At 44.9% G+C, this 20,084-nt stretch overlaps 1 protein-coding gene and 1 long non-coding RNA gene across 2 annotated transcripts in view; one reads left to right on the top strand and one right to left on the bottom strand.

The window, feature by feature from the left end:
* Window positions 1–20,084, top strand: part of LOC128119761 (zinc finger protein 426-like) — a 167,716-nt gene that overhangs the window by 102,455 nt on the left and 45,177 nt on the right. The window lies entirely within an intron of this gene.
* On the bottom strand, window positions 824–9,887 carry LOC128119856 (uncharacterized). The gene is made up of 3 exons (XR_008221715.1): window positions 9,668–9,887; window positions 9,350–9,440; window positions 824–942 (listed from the first exon to the last, which is right to left on the bottom strand). It is a non-coding gene; the product is annotated as an uncharacterized LOC128119856 (long non-coding RNA).

The following is a 20,084-nucleotide window of genomic DNA, read 5'->3' as shown; positions in this document are numbered from 1 at the left end:
AATAAATAAATAAATAAATAAATAAATAGATAGATAGATAGATAGATAAATAAATAAATAAATCTTTAAAAAAAGAATTTATTTGATTTATTTATTTAGAGTGTGTGTGCATGTTTGTACACATGTGCTGCATCATGTATGGAAGGCAAAGGACAACTTGCAGGAGTCAGTTCTCTCTTTCTATCATATGGGTTCCTGTCTGAGTCCAGCTCCGACCTGTCTAAGGGTTCTTAGGGGGAGGAGAGAGGAATGAGGAAATATTACATAGAAATACAGGCAGAGATGAGAAAGACAGACACAGGATAGCTTCCAGAGGGCTCTGGGTCAATACCCAGCCACTCCAAGATTTATTCTTATGGGCTTTTTATACACTACCAAGGGGAGAGGTGAAAGACCTCCCCCTTTCAAGATCAAAGTGCAATGTACAGCCAAATGTAGACCCTTCAAAATACCTGGTAACCACACCTATGGCCAAATCATCCTATTATGCAGCCCTGTTGGATAAAGTAAGTTCAGATTCTCTGATCTTGAGTAAGGCCATATTAGGGAGCCTCTGTGGGTCTCCACAGGTTCCAGGGATTGAAATCAAGTCATCAGGTTTGGTCACAAGTGCCTTTACCTTCTGGGCCAACTTGCCAGCCCTGTTGGATCATATTTTAAGAACAACCATAGTATAGATTACAATTCATCAGTGCTGGAACTAGGTTTCTGTTATTTCTCACTAGACTCACAACTGACATCAGCGATGCTGAAATACAGTTCATACACAGCACTCCTCTCCTCCCTAAGAGACAAGGAGGGCAATGGCATCTTACTTGCTGAGGACAAGTTCTGGTAGTTCTCCAGCATCACATCTCTGTAGAGGTCTCTCTGAGTTTGATCCATTATAACCCACTCCTCTTGGGTGAAGTCCACAGCCACATCATCAAAGGTCACTGAGTCCTAAATCATAGACATGCCAGTCTGAGTAACACATGACAATAGGCATGTCTCCATAATGTTCTCTGGAAAGGAATGAGAACAAAGCCTCTATGGGGTTCTGAGGGTTCTGCTAGTCCTAGATCTTCTCTATAAGTCACCCCAGCCACTCTCTACTGAAGGCATTCATGGCATTAGTGACACATGACAGGATCTCAGAGTACCCAGACTGGGAACTGCTTTCGTCTTAGTCTTCCCACCCCACAGCACTGGGAAAGGAACCTAAGGTGTCACACACACCAGGCCAGTGCTCTAACACTGGGCTACATCCTAGCTCTTTTTTCATTTACAACATTTTTATTACATTTATTTATCCAGATATATGTTTGCATGTGGGTGCATGCATGCCACGCTGAGTATGAGGAGGTCAGAGAACAACTTGGAAACAACAACAAGGAAAGTCAGTTCTTTCCTTCCAATATATGGGTGAAGCATGAACCTAATTAGTCTTATCAATTGAAACCAGAAGTCAGATATTGGGGCAATAACCTGAAAGATTAGAGAAGCAGAGCAGCAGCCACTAGAGACTTCTTACCTCTACAAATCCTCAGACAAAACGGGACCAAGATCCTGTCTCCACCCACCTTATATTTCTTGTCTCCATCTCCTGATTGTGCTGGGATTAAAGGTGTGAGCCTCCCAAGTTCTGGATCAAAGGCATGAACCTAACAAGTGCTGGGATTAAAGGTGTGACCCACCATCACCTGGTCTCTATGGTTAACTAGTGGCTAGCTCTGCCCTCTGATCTTCAGGCAAGCTTTATTTGTCAGAACACAATAAAAATATCACACAACATATGGGTCTCAGAGATCCAACTCAGGCTGTCTGGCTTGGTGGCAAGTGCTTTTACACACCGAACCTCTCAGTGGCTTCATCTCTGTATTTTGTTTTTGTTTTGTTTGCTTAATTTTTTTATACAGGGTCTCCTTTTGTAGTCCTGACTGGCCTGGAACTTACAGATATCTACCTACAGATAAACAGACATCTCTGTCTTCCAAGAGATAGAGTTAAAGTTGTGTGCCGATACACCCAGATTTTTTTTTATTATGAAACAGAGTATTAGTAAGCCATACAACCTTGTAGTCGGACAGGCCCATAGGGTCGAGGAAATTGGCTCAGACCAGTTGCTAAGGCATGCACATAACATACTCCTTATGAGCCAACCTGGAGTCTGCCTGAGGGCCTAGCAACAGGAGCTGTCAGAGTTCCTAATTGATGTCAGAGTTCCTGATCATGCCCAGCCAATGAGGGACGACCACTCAATGCCACCAGATTGCGACACAGACTGGGTGCTGGGAGGAGGGTATATAAAGACTTCCCCGTTATTAAATAAATGAGTCTGATGTCTGCCTTCAATGACTCCCAATGTCTGAGCCGTCGATCCCGCCTCCCCGCCTCCCGCCTCCAGCAAGGGAGCTGTTAGGATCCAGCATCATCACCCAAGTAGCTGAGATGACAAACCTGTGTCACCAAACTTGGTTCATTTTCTTACTTAATTGATTTGAGTCAGGGTCTCATGTAGGAGGGTCACAATCAGTAACTACTGGACAGTCACAGCAACGTTCAAGTCGGCTGTTAGAATTCCTAGCCATTTCCCCATGACCACGCATGCGTTGGCGAGACAGTCATCCCAGGGCCTTACGACCTATGTAATCTGTGTGCTGCATGATCAAGTAATTTGCACGCAGCGTGATCACATAATCTATGTGCATGCGGTGTGGCTACATAAGCCCATATGCGCATGTGTGGGGGAATCTATAAAAGCGGGTCCCACATGCCCCTCCCCGCTTCTTCCTACACAATCATTCCCATAGGCACCCCTTCTTTTCCCTTCCCCTAAAAAACTCTTATAGTGGGTTTTGTTGTATCTCGTGGCTTTTCTTGCACAGTAAACAGTGCCACTTAATAAATGACATTGGTGCTGAGATGAAGCAGGCCCTCCTGGTGCTCTGCGCCCAGGACCCTATACTGAGGTTTTACTCTATCTATGACTGCCCACTTTTCCATTTGTCCAGCTGCCGGACCACTTCACACAACACCGGCTGCTTCGATTGGTGAGTTTTCCCTTTCCAGCCAGCATAAACAGTCCTCTGGACCTGTGGGAATGGCCGTAGATTGCCTGGCGTCCCCGGGATTGGGGGAACCCCGTCCACGCCCTTCATTGGCTATGGTCAGCCCCCATCACAGGCTTCAATCCCTGGCCATTTCCCACGACTGCAGTCTGAGATATCGTTCTTGCTGTCAGACCCCTAGGGGGGTCCTCGGGCTATGTATGCCCTGGCCCTCACCCTTCTAGCTTGACGAAGAGTTGGGTGACATGTGCCAATTGGGAACACCTGAGATTGTAGTCTTGGATCACGTTTTTTTTTTTTTTTTTTTTTTTTCTCTCTGCTGCAGCCATGGGAAATAAGGCTTCCTCCTGTTAGTCGAAGTCCTCCTCAGAAATGGCCCAAATATCTTAGCTAGCAATAAAAATGGCCACCTAATGGCTCCTTGGACCCCGATATTCTACGGGAATTATCTAACTTCTGCCAGCAAATGGGTAAATGGAAAGAGTTGCCTTATATTCAAGCTTTTTTTTTTAACCTCAGCTCCAAACCCTGCTTTTTTGATTCCTTCTCTCCTGCCCATGGGCTCCTAGCTGTGCAACCTGAACCTAAGGGATCTCTAACTCCAATGCACCTCTGCCTATCGGAACTCCCGCTCCCACTCCTCCGGCATCTGCCTCTTTGGCTCCTCCTCTAGCCCCCTCCTCTCCAACTTCCTGACACTGGCTCCCACTTCCACTCCTCCTCTAGCTGCCCCGAGGAGCATAGACGAGTTTGGGAGCAGGCTAGGATACATGCAGACGAGGTTCATCAAACTAATGCTGCCCGTCCACCTGGGGCCGAGGCAGTTCCCGATAATTCAAGATAAGGAAGAAAATCTGTCTCATCTTTTTCAGAACGGCTTACAAAGGTTCTCTTACAGTATACTAGCCTAGATCCTGAGGGCCCAGAGGGCAGACAACTCCTTATGACCCGCTTTGTCTCGCAGAGCTTCCCCGACATCAGGGCTAAACTTAAACATCTGGAGAGGGGGCCTCTGACTCCACAGTCAGAAGTCTTAGCTGTGGCATTTAAGGTATACCATGGGAGAGATGAGAAAGCCCATAAACAGAACTGCCAAATGGTGGCACATGCTATCCGACCGGCCGCCCGAAGGCCTTCAGGCCCTGTTTTAAGTGTGTAGAGAAGGCCACTGGTCTCGTGCCTGCCCAGCCCCATGTGGGCCACCATCTGGGCCTTGTCCAAAGTGCCAAGAGGGACACTGGTCAGCTGACTGCCCCCATGCACCTCATGGCATGGGGACATCAAACTAAGACCACCCTCCAGAGGATCTCCTCGGCTTGGTGGTGGACAATTGAAGGTGCCATCTCTCATAGGGAACCCAGGGCAGCCATTGCAGTATCAGGGCAATCCATTTCCTTCCTTTTGGACAGTGGAGCCACTTACTCAGTCCTGAGGGAATTTTGGGGTCCCACCTCACCTTCTCATCTCCCTATTGTTGGAGTAGAGGGACAGCCTTACCGACCTCACCAGACCCCACCACTTAATTGTATTTTCAGGGGTATCCCTCTCATCCACACATTTTCAGTTGTGCCAACCTGCCCTGTGCCCCTAATGGGACGAGATTTTCTAGCTAAGGCAGGAGCTTTTATTTCATTTGCTCCCCCCATTTGCCTCACTCCAGACTTACCAGCAGCTCCTCTCCTCCTCCTCCTAGTCACCCAGCCTACTAGCTCTAACATTTCATTTCCCTTGCCAGTCTCTCAGGTGGACCCCAAAGTCTGGGACACCCAGAACCCTTCTATTGTTAGGCACCATCCCCCCATTATTATCATCCAGTTGCTACTCAGCTAATTGTTATAGGACCACCATAGAGCCGGAGGCCAAGGACCATCAAGTATACCCAGGCAGTAAGGAACAGTAACAGTCCAGAGGTATTTACACCCCCAGACTCAAAAGTGCCTGGACTCTGCAAAAAAACAGACTTTAATATAACTATTAATTACTGTTAAATGCCCTCAGCAATTGATCACCTGTGTCTCTTGGATGCTGAATTACCAAAGAAAACAGGTGCCTTGAGGTTTGTCTTAGATAAGGCTTATCTCAGGTGAAAATTAAAACCATGTTCCAGGTCTCTCTCTCTCTCTCTCTCTCTCTCTCTCTCTCTCTCTCTCTCTCTCTCTCTCTCTCTCTGTCTCTCTCTCTCTCTCTCACACACACACACACACACACACACACACTAACACTAACCAATAAAATTCTGATAGCAGAATACTAAACATTATAATATCATGGTTACCAGCTCAAGATTTTAAATTCCCTGTGGCTGCTTCTTAATATGTTTAAAAATTCTTCTGAGCTCCAGAGCCAGCTTGAATTGACCTGGACAGGTCAGATCGATGTCAGATAAGTATAATTCAAACTTTCCTGGTCCTGGGACCCCCTCTGTCACCCTGGGACCCCTCAGGGACCCCCAAGGTAAATTTTTTTCTGAACTTCTTCTGTCTCGCCAGCACCTTGTCAGACCTAAACAGTCACAGAGCCCGAAGGAGTTGAAGACGATGGACGATTCCCAAAGCAGCAGAGGACAATCCACTACCTCAGGATGCCCAGCTACCTCAGGAGCCCTCTTCCCTACCCCCAAGAGTTAACCAATGCCCACCAAGTCAGCTGGAAGCACTTTTGGGAGGCACAGCGCCCCCATTCCCATTCACCCACCATTTTGATAAGAACAAAGAGTCTGGAATGTTAGAATTCCTAGCCACTCCCCATGACCGTGCATGCACCGGCAAGACGCCTAGTCATCCCAGGGCCTTACGTCCTACGCAATCTGTGTGCTGCGTGATCATGTAATCTATGTGCATGCGGCATAGATACATAAGCCCACATGCGCATGTGTGGGGGAATCTATAAAAGTGGGTCCCACATATCCCTCCCCCTTCTTCCGCACAATCATTCCCATAGGCCTAAGCACCCCCTTCTGTTCCCTTCCCCTAATAAACTCTTACAGTGGGTTTTGTTTCTCGTGGCTTTTCTTGCATGGTAAACAGTGCTGCTTAATAAATAACGGCCTCTATTTGGAGGGCTCTGCTCTCTGGGAAAACCAACTAGGGACTCAGTCCTGGAGTAAGGTTCTATACATTTAAGAAACTGGTGAGTTGGGCTAGGACAACCGCTCAGTGATGATAAAGTACTAGCTCTTCAAGCCTGCAGACCTGAGCTTGGCTGTTGGGGAATGTTATTTTAAGGTGTGTTACATTTGTTTATGTTGCATCTGTTTAACTCTGTGAAACTGTATTACTGTGCCTGTGCCACCTAATAGATTAATAAAGAACTGGCCAATAGCAAGGCAGGAGATTGGAAAGGTGGGGCTGGCAGGTAGAGAGGATATATAGAAGGAGAAATCTGGGAGGAAAAAAAAAGATGAAGGAGTGAAAGGAGGAAGGAGCCAGAGGAGGAGGAGGACATCAGGGGCCAGCCACCCAGCTACACAGCCAGCCATGGACTTATAGATTTATAGAAGTAAGAGAACAGGAAAAGCCCAGAGGCCAAAGAAGATGGGATAAGTTAAGTTAAATAAAGCCAGCTAGAAACTAAGCCAAGCTAAGGCCAGGCATTCATAATTAAGAATAAGCCTTCACATGTAATTTATTTGGGAGCTGGGTGGTGGGCCCCCCAAAAGAAAAAACAACAACATTTGACTTCTCAGAACCTATGTAAACCTGGTTCTGAGTCTGATTAGTCAGGTGGCAAACCTGAGCTCTATGCGATCTACAGTTAATGAAGTGATATGCAAGAACTTTCTTCCCTGATGTGACGGCTTATGCAGTCACTGGATGGGACCTAGAATCACCTAAGAAAGGAGCCTCTGGGCAAGCCTGTGAGTGATTTTCTTGATTAGGTTAATTGAGGTGGAAACAATTACACTAAATATAAGCAGTATCATTCCTTCTTTGAAAAATGATTTATATTGTTTTGATGTACATGTGCACATGTTTACCATATGTGTGCAGTTGCCTATGGATGCCAGAAGAGGGCATTGGAGGCCTGGAAGCTGGAGTCAGAGGCAGTTGAGAGACACTATATGGGGCTAGAATCAAACCTAGGTCCTGTGGGAAAGCAATGTATTCTCATCTGTTTACTTATTTATTTAATATATTTTGGTTTTTTTGAGACTGGGTTTCCCTGTGTAGCCCTGGCTGTCCTGGGACTCACTCTGTAGACAAGGCTGGCCTGGAACGGAGTGCTGGGATTAAAGACATGCACCACCACTGATGTCTGCAACATATTCTCTTAACCAGCCAGCCATCCCTCCATTTCACATCATTCCTTAAAATATTTTTTAATGTATATAGATATATTACCAGCATGTATAGGTCTGTGCACCACTGTGTGTCTGGTGACCTCATAGTCCAGAAGAGGATGTTAGATCCCTTGGAGCTGGAGTTATGACAGTTGTGAGTCACCATATACATACATACATACACAATAGATAAATGTTAAAACAAAACAAAACAAACAAACCAAAAAAAAAACAGATCTGCCAGGACCTGGTCACAACCACTATACTCTACTACTCTGGCCTCAGTAGAAATAGAGATGTGTGACGTTGTTTGTTTGTTAGGTGCTACAATTCTAACACAGGTCTTATACATATTAAGCATGCATTCTATGGCTAAGTTATGTCCCCAGCCTGAAATGTGACAGTGATGACTATTTTAGCCTCTTGAATCAAGAGAATCCCAGCATTCAGCATTCTTTTTGTTTTGTTTTGTTTTGTTTTTCAAGACAGGGTTTCTCCATGTAGTTTTGGTGCCTGTCCTAAATCTCGCTCTGTAGCCCAGGTTGGCCTTGAACTCACAGAGATCCACCTGGCTCTTCCTCCCGAGTGCTGGGATTAAAGGCGTGTGCCACCACTGCCTGGACAGGGTAGGTTTCTTTAGCCAGCCCCTTTTCCCTACACCTAGCACTGCATAAAACCAGGTATGGTGGTCCATGCATATAATCCCAGGAGTCAGGAGGATCAGGAGTAGAAGGTCATCCTTGGCCACACAGTTTGAAGTCAGCCTGGAATACCTGAGACAATACCTCAAAAGAGGGTGTTGTTTCTTCCATCAAGAGCATGCATGTGAGTAGATACAAACTAGAATGGTGACCCGAGACTTCAGGAAGCATGAGACTACCTAAGCTGCCATTACCATGATGAAGTATCTGAAGGACCTAATGGAGTATTGTTGTGATCCTACGTGTGGAGAGCAAAGAACCCTTTGAAGGAGTTGGTTCTATCCTTCCAACACGTGGGTCCAAGGAATTGAACTCAGGCTGAGACATCCCATCAGCCCTGCATATATATAACTTTAGTGAGAGTCCAATGTATATCTTTAGAAGAGGCTGTCATCAATGTATTATCATACTGCAGCCGAGGAGCTATTGAGAAAGACACTAAACAGAATGCTCCATCCAAATCTGTGCTAGCAAAATATCTACAGGCTGAGAATCTGTATTTTAATAAAATTTGGTATTGGGTATGGAGACCCTAATCATTGGGCCTAATGGATGGAACCATAACATTGAGACTATAGTAATTCATTATGAATAGTTATTTATAAATCTAATCTGTTTTCAGTTTGTTGGCTTTGTTTTTGCTGTGTTCTTTGTTTTTGTTTTTGCTTTTGAGACAGGGTTTCATTATGTGGTCAGGCTGGCCTAGAACTCAGCCTAGAACTAACTAGGCTGGCCTCAAACTCAGAGATTCGCCTGCCTCAAACTCCCAAGTGCTGGGATTAAAGGGTGGGGCACCACCACCTGTCGACTCTATCCCTTCCTAGGCTGTGAGCTGCATGTTCTCACCTTAAGTTCATTCTTTCAGGCACTTTGTCAGAACAAGTAGAAAACAAATGCACTCACTGTTTTGTATTCAATGTGAGTAACAAACCCTTCTCAAGTTCTTCCCCTCTTACTGTTGTGTTCAAAGAACTGGCCAGTACCCATTTAAAATTACTTTTTTCCGTGGACTGTTTTTTTTCCATAGAACTGCCCAAGGTGGCAGTTCTATGCCTGTCTTGATGGTCACTGTTTCCCTACTTCTGACCGATTATGTAGACTGTCAGATGTCCTCAGAATCACCACACTGAAGCACGGATGTGTTATACCAATACCTGCTTCATACTTGTATTCCTGGAGATATACCAGCAATAGTAAGGTTATTGGGGGGGGGGGTCATGAGTCGAGGCTAGCCTGGGCTATCAAAGACTCTGCTTCAAAAAGAAAAAATAAATAGGGTGTCCCAACTCCCCGAAATGGTCTTTCTATCCAGTGCTCACCTGAAAGCCTCAGAATCGCCAGGTCTCTGCAGCTGCAAGACTTAAGGCGAGACTCAACTAAATGTATGTTGACAGGTGAATGTTTTTCCTTCTGAAAAAAAAAAAAAAAAAAAAAAAAAGAAACCAGAAAGGTTTTCTAGGGGCTTTTGAAGAGGGGAAGACACGAAAACAGGCCCGAGTCACGCGTGGTAGTTACGCCTTGTAATCCCAGCACATCAGAAGTTGGGTCAGGAAGTCAGGAGTTCAAAATCACTCTGAACTACATTGTGAGACATTGTCTCAATAATATTTAAAAAAGAAAAGGAAGGCAAAAATCACCCCGGGGACGCAGTGTACCGACAGGACTCTTCGGGCCGGCCCGGGTAGGGGGTGGGCGCCCTGGCTCCCCGGCTTGCATCCACACCCGGACCCTCCACGTCACTAGACCGTCTCAAGGTAGGACCAACAGCAATTTGTTCTTTGACAAACGGGGACCGCGGCGGAAGAGACGACTGCCTTATGGTGTCACTTCCGGGACAGCCTCCTGAGGGGTGCACAAGCTGGGGTTCAGCGGCAGTAAACAGGCTGGGAGCAGTACACAGCTCCCGGCTGCCGCTGCCTGACTCATACCCGCTTGGAGCACCGCGGATTTTAAGAATGAGCCGGAACGCTGGGGGCGGGGCCTCCTTCATGGGGGCGGGGCTACCTCCTCGTGGGTGCGGGGCCGCTGTCCAGGGTCCAGGCCGCCCGTACTGACCCATCCAGAGTCCTACTCTGGGGCGGGTCCGCTACCCAACGCGGAGCCTACACACGCAAGTTTGGTCGGGAGGTGGGGCGGTAGTGTGCACAGCGGGATAGACCTGCAGAGCAAGGTTTCATGCGGGGACTTGCCCCACTGGATGCTCAGAAAAGCCTTGCTGCATGCCTGCCGTCTAGCTGTTCAGCCTACGCAGACTGGTCTGGAGTCACGTACTGGGAATTCCAAGGCTAAATGTATTAGGGCGCAGAAGCTGAGGACAGACAGGCGAGCTGAACAGGACTGACTCCTAGACTACAACGTTGTATTCCTAGTATCCAGGGTGTGGCTCGTGTGTAGCAAGTGTGAAGTCCTGGATACTAACCACAACGCAAACAAACAAAAACAAAAAACCAACTTAAAAAGCCCTAGGACCTACTGTGATGGAGGAAGAATCCCACTGAGAAATTTGTTCCTTGTTTGCGTCTTTTTTTTTTTTTTTTTTTTTTTTTTTTTTTTTTTTTTTTAAGTTGGTGATGAGGATCAAACCTAGGGCCACCTTGGACCTGAGGACCTGAGATCGATCCTTAGGACCTACAAAATGCCGAGTGTGGTACATTTGTAACCCCAGTACTGGGGGAGAGCAGGAAGAGGAGGAATCCCGGGGACTTAGTGGCCAGCCATCCTCGCCCACTTGTTGAGTTCCAGGCCAGTGAGAATTGTAAACATGCCCCAGCCCCTTGTGATTTTTTTATTCCTCTGAGGCTGGGCTCTTCTGGAGGCACAGTGAGAACCTGAAACTGTAGCCCAGGTCCCAGCTTCTTGGTTTACTTGTGCTCAGGCATTGAGATCGCGAGCGCTGCAGGCATGGCTTGGGCAGGATCCGTTTCAAATTAGTTTTTGAGACTGGGTTTTTTTTTCTTAAATTTGTATTACATTTAGTGTGCGTGTGTGTGTGTGTGTGTGTGTGTGTGTGTGTGTGTGTGTGTGTGTGTGTGTGTGTGAAGAAAGGGACTAATTATTTGAATCTACTGCCTAGAGGCTCTAGGCCCTGATCTCGGCATCTATTCTATTGGTCCATAGTCAGACCTGTTATCCATTGCCAACTGGAGCACACACATCTATCTTGAATATGAACCAGAGTCAGAAACTAAGAACTGTGACTTCAGGTTGCCAAAAGCCAAAATTAAAAAAAAAAAAAAAACAACACAGTATTTTTTAAAATTAAAAAAAAAAATTTTTTATGTATGTGTGTCTTGCTTGCATGTATGTCTGTGTGCTATGTGGGTGCCTGGTAGCTAGGAGGTCAGAAGAGGGCATCGAATCCTCTGAAACTGAAGTTACAGGTGGTTTTCAGCTGCCATGTGGGTGCTGGGAACTGAACCCAAGTCCTCAGCAAGAGCAGCAAGTGCTCTTAACCACTGACATCTGTCCAGCCTACTTTCAACATTAATCTTTAAGTACTTACCATTGTATTTGCTATCTTAGCTTGTTGATTTTAAAACAGACCACCAGATGGTCATATAATTAAATAGATTATGTATTCAGGGGGCTGGAGAGACATCTACGTGGGCAAAGCGCTTGCTGTGTAAGCGTGATGACCAGAGTTCAAATCTCCAACACCCATGTAACAGCCAGGCATGGTGCATGTGTCTGTAACTCCAGCGCTGTGGGGTAGAGACAAGAGGATTCCCGAGACTCAGTGGCATGGTGCATGTGTCTGTAACTGCAGTACTGTGGGGTAGAGACAAGGGGATCCCGAGACTCACTAACATGGTGCATGTGTCTGTAACTGCAGCACTGTGGGGTGGAGACAAGGGGATCCCGAGACTCAGTGGCCAGCCAGTCTAGCCAACTGGTGAGCACAGGTTCAGCGAGAGATCCTGTCTGAAAACAACAGAACAACAAAACAAACACAACAACAGCATGGGGGCATTAGATGAAGACTTCCATATCGACTGCTAGCTTTCACATATGCATGAATATGCAAGCACACACATATGTACCACAACACCCAGGAAGGATGTGCACTTATAGTATTTTATATTATGATGTAAAGTATGTGTGAATATACCTGTTGGATTTCTAACACTTATTTACTAAATTTACATACTAAAAATTTATACTAGAAAAAAATTTATACAGTAAAAATGTAGCAAAAAGTCACTTATTGACTTTTATACTTTTACAAAGTGAATTCTAATCAATGGTAACAAGTGGGAAATACGTCAGTTGACAAAACAAAACAAAAAACCAGACTTAATACTGGGGCTAAAACTCTAGGCACACCTGTGCATCCCACATCCCATCCCACCCCACCCCACCCCCCTTTTTGGGAGACAGAGTCTCATATAGCCCAGGATGACCTTGAAATCCTGCTTCCCCTCTATCTCCTGAGGACTAGGATTACAGGTGAGCTCAACCGTGCTTAGTATGTTTGGTTCCAGGATGGAATCCAGGGCCTTGTGCATGCTCTACACAAGCACCCTACCACCTGAACCACACCCTGGCCCCCAGATAAGATATTGGTAACATCCATGTTTCTAAAGGAACACAGATGTAACGTTGCACCAACATCCTTCTCCAAGGAATCTCATTTAACACACTCACAGAAGACACAGAAGTGTGAGAAGAGTCCTGGAGACTCAGAATACAAAAGGGGTAAGTTTATTTTACAACCTTCCAAAGTTGAAGGGCAGCCAAGAGAAAAGGCAAAAATGGCTGGCATGCCATTTTTTGCATAAAACAGTAGTTTTTCCTTATATTACTATCCATGAATTCCTCATTGGTTGAATTCTTCGTGAGGTACAATCTTCCTGGTGTTAAATACTCACTTTATTGGTTCAGGATGAAAAGACTTATGACTGTCCGAGGGCTCAAGAGTCCCCTACTTTCTGATACACGGGCTCTGTCAGGTAGCAGACTGTAATTTTCCAACCTTTGGCTGGACTGAGACAAGACTCCAGCTGCCAGCTAGAGAAATGGGCCTCCTGCTTCTCTGTGGTTCTCTGATGAGCTCTAAACACACCTTATACTGAAAATAGACCATAATGTTTTATTTTTGAGCCTTAAAATTTAGCTACAGGTTAAAATCACTGCTATTAGTGGCTTTAAAAAGAACTAAACAGCAGAGCAGGAGAGATGACTCAGCAGTTAACCGCCTATCCTGCTCTGGAAGAGGACTTGAGTTCAGTTCCTAGTACCCACACTGGGCAGCTTAAAACCGCCAGTAATTCCAGCTCCAGGGAATCTGACACCCTCTTCTGACTTCCAAACATACATGGGTACACACACACACACACACACACACACACACACACACACACACCTACCAACAAACAACAACAACAACAAAACCAAGCTAGTATGGTAACATACCTGAATCCCAGCACATGCGAGTTAGAGTCAGACAGATTTCTGTGAGTATGATGCCAAGCTGTTCTACAAATCAGGTTCCAGACCAGCCAGGGTTCCACAGCAAAACACTCTCTCAAAAATTAAAAAAAAAAAAAAAGGAAGGAAGGAAGGAAAAAGAAAAGAAATAGAGACTGAGTCTGGAGAGATGGCTCAGCCGTTAAGAGCAGTGGCTTCTCTTCCAGAGGACCCAGGTTCAATTCCCAGCACCCACATGGCAGCTCATACCTGTCTGTAACTCCTGTTCCAGGGCATCTGACACCCTCACATGGACCTACAAGCAGGCAAAACACCAATGCACATGAAAGAATGCACATAAAACATAAATTTAAAAAAAAGAAAAAAATAGAGACTGGAGTGATAGCTCAGTGGTTAAAAGCATGTACTGATCTTGCAGAGGACCCAAGTTTAGTTCCAAGCATGTCATATCATACAGCTAGCAATGCCTGTAACTCCAGCTCCAGGGTATCCAATGCCTCGGGCCCTTATGGACACCTGCACTTTCATGAACAGACACATACAGCATATATAATTAAACAAAATAACAAATAAACACATTTTTAAAATGAATAACAAAATAAATCGAAAAAAGCAAAAAATAAATGGAGCCAAACCTGGCCTCTAGGAAACATCTCCCAATTCCTTGACATGGCTCTCTTGTTGGAGGAGGCCATACCTAACCCAGACTCTTTTTTCTACCTGGAAATCCCCTTGGGGCCAAGTTAGGGAATAGTAGAAGAGTTTGTAGATTGCACAAACAGAATTGGAATGTCCCCAATAAAGGACCCAGAAGCAACACGCTGGGCCAGGTTTCAGGCGAGTGTCTTAGGCCTAGATACCCAGACTAACCAATAGGCCAGCCTTTGTTTTCTGTTTGTTAGAAACTATTAGACTGTTGCCTAAAGCACTTTAGAGAATCCAAACTTTGGGAATCTCTTGTCTTAGAGATACTATAAATTGAAATAATGTGTTATCTAATAATGTGTATAGACGAAAGCCCATTGCTGGCCCTGCCAGGACATTCCCTGTTCCTTTCAGAGCTGCAGGTGGTTCTGTTAGTCACTAAGTTACATAGTTTCTTCTTTTCTCTACTTTAACCTTTGTTGCTTGTTCCCGTGTTGTGTACATGCACATGTGTATGCATTTGCCTGTGTCTAGGAATGTGTGTGTATGTGTATGTATATGTGTGTTGTGTGTGTGTGTGTGTGTGTGTGTGTGTGTGTGTGTGTGTGTGTGTGTGTGTGTATTCCAGAAGTTGATGTCAGGAGTCTTCCTTGGTGATGCTCCACTTTATTTATTGAGGTAGAGTCTCTCACTGAACCTGTACCTGAGGATTCTAGCTAGTTTAACTAGCCTATTGCCCAAAGGATCCTGTCTCTACCTCCGGTGCAGGAATTACAGGTTTCTACCATGTCTGCCCATGGCTTTCATGTGGATTCCCAGGGTGCAAACTCCAATCTCCTCCACACTTTATTGGCATGTTTTTTATCCATTGAATCAACTCCCCAGTCCCTTTATCTTTTGGGTGTTTGTGTGTGTGTGTGTGTGTGTATGTAATATATGTTATAGTAGTGAGCTGTCACACAGTTTGAGATCATTGAGAACCTGGCTCTTAGGTAGGGCTGCCCCCTCTCCGCTTTAGACCCAAGGATGCTATCTTAAAGTGTCCCACAAGACCTCTTGCCTGGGAATGGACTAGCTTCCTCTGGTCCTGTGAGGAGAAAGGAGAACAGCAAAACAGCTCAGTGAGACTGTGAGAAGGAGGAAAAGTGCTGTGTCCTTGAGCACACTGGGAGGTAAGCATTCCCAGGCAGCTTTCCAAAGCTAAAGAGTCTGCTGCTGTTTAACCCCATGATATAAAGATGCCTGTGGTGTGAACTGCCAATGGGAAATCTCACCCGAGGGAACACGTTCTGCCTGGAATCCTCTGGTGGTCAGATGTGCCAGCTGACTGTCTTGGTGGTGGGGCCTCCTCAGACAGTTTCTGCTGGGTGGTGTAAGTGCCTGGCCTCATACTCTGCTTGTTTCTGCTGCTTGTTTGATTCTTTCAAAACCATAAGCATGGCTAGCATGGATCCCTCCACAAGATACAGTTCTGTTCTGAAGGAGAAAGCATTCTAAGGCTGCTGAGCAAATCCCTGGCTCTGAGGAACTTCTCTTTTGTGTATTGGCTTGGTAGCGAATGAATCAGGTTGGTCTTTGTGAAGAGTGGGCCAGCAAGTTGAAAGCTTTGAAGCTACACCGTGTAGCTTAGGCTTCAAAAATGGTTACTGGGAGAAATATGACCCTTTTGGCCAGGTGAGGCTGGTGTTTGCTAATGGCCTACTTGAAAGCTATTGAGGATGTAGGCAGGAAGACAGAAAAATGTTCAATGGGCAAAGGAGGTGGCAGATTGCAGAGCTGTTGATGATGTTGCAATGGCAGACATACATCCTTAGTGAATAAGTGCAGGAGAGGAAATGGGGGTCCAATGCCTGGAAATGCCACCTGGCAAATGCTGTGGCCAAATTGAGATCCTGACACCTATGCTGGGACAGTGATGTACGGGATAAGGATTAGAGTGATGAGGGATGTAATGATGAGGAGAGAGAATTCCACCTCACTGAAAGTACTGGGATAGTGATGTACGGGATAAGGATTAGAGTGATGAGGAGTGTAATGATGAGGAGAGAGAATTCCACCTCACCGAAAGCTGGACTCTCATGCACAGATGCTTAGAACAACAGGAGGATCTGGGGATCTGAAGGGATGTAATAGAATACTTTACATGGCATGAAATAAATGACATTATCAAGGGCTACCTTAATGATAATAACCCCTGATTACCTAGGTGGTGCAATTGTATGACCTAGGTGTCACTGGTATTAAACTGGATGCAAGAGACTTAATGTTGTTATTGCCACCACAGAATCTGCAGTGTGCAATGTGTTCTGAGAGTGGAGCATAAGGGCTTATACCACAGATGCACAGGGCAGGTCAATTGACAGCACCAACACGTCGGCACTGGCTATGAGGGGTGCTCAGGGACAAAGAGATGACTGCTGATTGGTGGCCCACAGCTAATCACCCGTGATACTCCTTAAAGGATTGTGTACAAACCGTGGAAGAATCCTGGAGCCGTCCAGTGTTGCAGCGGCTGATGATCTAACCCTGCTTTAGGAACATAAATCAGGAATAGGACAATTTAAAAATATTTATTCTTTATTATTTATTTATTATGGTGGTTGTATTCATGACACAAAAGTATGTGTGGAAGTGAGAGGGCAGCTCTTGGGAGTTCGTTTTCTTCTTCTTCTTCTTCTTCTTCTTCTTCTTCTTCTTCTCTTCTTCTTCTTCTTCGTTCTCTTCTTCTTCCATGTGGATCTTGGGGATCAAACTTGGATCATCCAGTTTGGCAGCAAGTGCCTTTGCCTCCTGACCTATCTCACTGACCCTGATAAGATAATTAAAACCGCAACTCCTGCTTATAAGCAAATTATCAGGGCTCTGCTAATAAATGATAGATAACTTATTGACTTGAGTGATTTAAAAGGTAATGCAAAGAGGGAAGTTGGGACTGGACCTGTAGGAAGGCGACCTCCCCCATGTGCACCATGGGGAGGAGAGCTTCCAACTCCCAGAGACAAATATTCATTGCCCTTCTTTTTTTTTTTTTTTTTTTTTTTTTTGGGTTTTTTGAGACAGGGTTTCTCTGTGTAGCTTTGCGCCTTTCCTGGGACTCACTTTGGTAGCCCAGGCTGGCCTCGAACTCACAGAGATCCGCCTGGCTCTGCCTCCCGAGTGCTGGGACTAAAGGCGTGCGCCACCACCGCCCGGCTCATTGCCCTTCTTAAGTCAGAAGTGCCACGTGATAAAATAGATGGAGTGACTAGCCAAGAACTGTGACATGTTTAAAGATAAAAGACAGAGGCATCCCTTATCCTCCGGAAAGCCCCTGGCTGATGCTTCCCTGGTGGTCCCCCATTGCTACAGTGGCTCCTTTTGCTTTGTTTGCTGTTTTATTTTCAAAACTGGCAAGTCTAGCTCCAGAAGAGAGGGTGACCTGTAAAGACTTTAGGCCCCATATTAAAGTCATAGTCTATTGGAAAAATGGGGTCAACTACCATACTAGTACTTTGGTGGGAACTAGAGATGAGACCAATTTAATTTATGGTAATCCAAAATTGTTCAAAGGGAAACCAGTTACAATTACTAGATTAGGGGAGGGAATTTTTGCCAAACAAGCTACAGTTCCATTTAAAAAGTGGCCAGCTTCCTAGACAGGGGCCTGAGGTAATGATAGTTCCCATTCCAGAGTAGATTGTGAGCACTGATATGTTAAGAGGATTAAAACTAAATTTAAATGATGGAACTTATCAATTTGAAATCTGAACTGTTTCTTGTAAGCCTAAACAGGTGCCTGTGTTGGTGAGCTACTAATGGTGATGCAAATGAGGCAATATCATCAAGGGACCACGAAGAAATAGCCCAGACTACGGAGGATTCGGAAGTATAAGTTTTTGGTGCCTACTACTGCTTAGTGGAGCAAATCCATATGGTCTGTTAGAAAAATGATCATGGAAGAAGACCAAAGACTGTTGGGAGTTAAATAAGTAGCTCTGCCTCTCACTGCTGCTGTCCCAGATGCTGTCACCCTTTTTAGAGAAGTACAGTGCCATTCAGGCACCTGGCTCTGTTATAGATCTGGCTAATGCTTGCCTCAGTATATACCCATCCTGATCAATGCAAGCAGTTTTTCCTTTACCTGGCAAGGGCAAAGAATGTACATTTGTATGCCTACCCCAAGGGTATATTCATCACCTCATGCCATCACCTCATAGCAGAGCATTTGCAGAGTGTAAAGGTGTCTGTCTCCATTCAGATAATGAGTTACATTGATAACATCATGCTTCAGAGGATGGAGGAAGAAGCCATCCCAGAAGCTGTAGTGTTAGTGACTGCTAACTGGGTTGAAGTAATTTGAATGGGAAATCAACCCTGTGAAAACTCAAGGACTGGAAACTACTGTCTAATTTGGAGAAAGTATTTTGGAATCAAGGCAGATAGTAAATATTATTTAAATCCAGACTGAAGAAATTGTAATTTCTTGTTGTATAGGATAAATAAGCAAGCCCAAAGTCCATTGGTCTGATTGGTTTCCAGCACCACCATCCTTCATCTAGAACAGTTTGAACCTTCTATATAAAACAACTAGAAAGAAATTTCAGTTTGCACAGGCCCTGAGCAAACATTTGAACATGCAAAAACAGATAATACGTGGCACTAAAGGTCTGGCTGGCCACATTGAATTACAAGGAACAGCTGATGGGATGTATGCCAACTGGAGTTTGTGGCAGAAATGAGAAAAACAGAGGGTGCCTTCAGGCTTTTGGAATAGAAATCTGTCCTCTGCCAGTGAAGCGTATTACTCCTTTAGAGAAACAGTTACTAGCTTCTTCTGGGCTTTGACTGAAACTGAACCAATCACTGCCTATCACGAAGTACTAATGAGACTCCACACTCCATTACAACATGGGCACACATCAAACCCACCCACTCATGAAACAGGGCAGGCATAGGAGCCTAGTGTCATCAAGCATACATCTTGGAGAGTATGTTGCTCACAGGTGGGCACAGGACTATGGGATGCCTAGTACTCAGGATATCATAAAGAAGAGTAACCTCAAAGATCCCCTCTGCCAGCAGATGCAGAAGTGGGATATCCTGCATCATTGGATAGATCATATTCATTAGGCAAAATCACCAGGACAATCTGGCAGATCAATAATATGGGAGCTTTGACTTGATCTCAAAATTGTCAGTCCATCTCTGTGGCAGTAAATACCTACATCTGGATGTTTGGTTGTATGTCCATATGCCCATGCTGCCCAAATGAATACTATGTGGACTCTAAACTATAATGCTAAGCTTGATATGCTCATAACAAATCCAGAGTGATATGGGAGCTACTTCAAGTGTAAGTTAATATAGGAATGTAATAAGATGCATGATATAAAATGGATTTATCATATTCTCTATCCTCTGAAAGCTGAGGGTTTGGCAGAAAACATAAATGGAATGCTGTATTAGTCAGGGTTCTTTAGAATAACAGAACTTATAGAATTAATCTATCTATCTAACATATGAATGTGTTTATAAATAGATATGTTTATATAAAATATATGGATTCTTTATTATATATGGGGGGATTTATTAGAATGGCTTACAAGCTGTGCTCCAGCTAGTCCAACAATGGCTGTCTACCAATGGAAGGTCCAGGAATCCAGTAGCTGTTCAGTCCATGAGGCTGGATACCTCAGCTGATCTTCAGTATATCCAGGATTCTCAAAGAAGTGGTGCTCTAATGCCAGTGAAGGAATAGACTTGTCAGCGAGAGCAAGAGCAAACAGGTTAAAAGAGTGTTTTCCTTCTTCCATGTCCTTACAGAGGCTGCCACCAGAAGGTGTGGCCTAGATTGAAGGTGGATCTTCCCCACCTCAAGATCTGGATGAAAAGTGGGTCTTCCCACTTCAAATGATTTAATTAAGAAAAAAATACACCTGACAAGTGTGCCCAACCATTTGAGTTTTAGTTAATTCCAAATATAGTCAAGTTGACAACCAAGAA

The sequence above is a fragment of the Peromyscus californicus genome, unplaced genomic scaffold (assembly GCF_007827085.1).
Source record: "Peromyscus californicus insignis strain IS unplaced genomic scaffold, ASM782708v3 Scaffold_11__1_contigs__length_118956290, whole genome shotgun sequence".
In the NCBI taxonomy this organism is placed as follows: domain Eukaryota; kingdom Metazoa; phylum Chordata; class Mammalia; order Rodentia; family Cricetidae; genus Peromyscus; species Peromyscus californicus.
The sequence above is the reverse complement of the archived record's forward strand: the minus strand, read 5'-3'. Positions and strand labels throughout refer to the sequence as shown.